Genomic DNA, 1,625 nt, shown 5'->3' with positions numbered 1-1,625 from the left:
ACCGGTTTATCCAGTATGGTTACTGGTTTTTCCGGTATCCTACCACGTGCGAAACTCTTTTAAGTCACCATTGCCATTGCCGGGGGCCCACTTGTCGGTGGCAACGCCTTTCTTCGACTGAGAGTCTGACACGTGTATTTGTCACGTGATGATTTTCTCTTTGCGGGTTAATGATCTGATATTTTTTTTAATTGCTGTCTTATCTCATATCTGTGACTTGTGATACTGAGATAACGAAATTCTCACGAGAAATTAGTAAAGAGTGAAATGGAATTCATCTCAAGCTTTTATTTTCCTGTAAACTAGTTTTTGCGTCGTTCCGCATACCCTTTTGTTTTTAGTTAAAAATAGATATGCATTTGTTTGTCAAATTCGCCTAACAAATAACTATATATTAATTTACAAAAACTAAAGGGTTTGGGAAAGCAAACCATTTTTTACCCATATTCATTCCACAAAGTTATTCATAGTGTTTTTTTACTATTATTGATTTTTTTATGATTTTTTAAAAGAATTAATTTTTATTAATTTTATTTTTTAATATTGAAATGATTGAAAAATTTTGTTTTGTAATTTTTTATTATTTTATCTTTTTATAAAATTAGTGTAGTTTATGACTTGCCCCGGTTTACATGTTTGATAGGGTGCCTTCGTTTTTCCTTTTTTTTTATAATTAAACTTGAATTTTTTTCTAATTTATAGTTTTTTCTCGTATAGTTAAGAAAAAATAGTTTTAGAGAAAAGTCATGTTATTAAATTTTATAAAATAAAAAAAATTAAAGAGTATGGAGAAATCATAGTTCACTTATACTTATTATGTTGTGGATTACAATGTTTTGCTTCTTCTTTTTTTCCTTTTAATATTGAATTTTTATTGTGATTTAAAAAAATATTAATTTTATCATTTAATATTTGGGTGATTAGAATTTGGCTTTATAAATTGTTTTTTTATTTTATCTTTCTATAAGGTTAGTGTGGTTTGCGAGGTTTTTAAGAGTAATTAAGGGTGCCTTAATTTACAGGTATGGTGAGTGTCTTTTTTTTTAATTGATCTTAACTTTTTTTTATCTTCTATTTTTTTCTTATATAGTTAAAAAGAAAACTATTTTAAAAGAAAAATCAAGTTAATAAACTTTATAAAGTTTATGAATGTGTTCACAAATTTAGCTGGTTGACCTAATTCGTGAGTTTTGTGAGTTGAACTTTTTTTAATTAATTTTTGTTTTAAATTCCATCATTGGATATTGGGTTAATTAAAAATTCAATTTTATAATTGATTTATTCACTTTCTATGAAGCTAACTTGACATAAAAAAATGTTTCGATATTAGGTTGGTATTTGATTTAGCGATATTTTATTTTTGTTATCATGTAGTTTAAAAAAAAAATTTTAAAAATACAAATTATAATCTCAGTGAAGTCTATAATCTGGCTCATAGGTTTTGTGTGTTAGTCTAAGTTACCTCTTTCACAAGTGTTACGAGTTTACATTATATATTGTTAACATGATTACATTAGTCATCTTATTCAATTAATGCTAATACTTGTAAATCTCGTCAAGCATTCATGATTATAACTTATGTTAACAATAAATCAAGTTCCTTTCATAGCTCAGGTGTCGGTTAT

Source organism: Populus euphratica, unplaced genomic scaffold (genome assembly GCF_000495115.2).
Source record: "Populus euphratica unplaced genomic scaffold, PopEup_1.0 scaffold3390.1, whole genome shotgun sequence".
In the NCBI taxonomy this organism is placed as follows: Eukaryota; Viridiplantae; Streptophyta; class Magnoliopsida; order Malpighiales; family Salicaceae; genus Populus; species Populus euphratica.
This window is presented reverse-complemented; position numbering follows the sequence as displayed.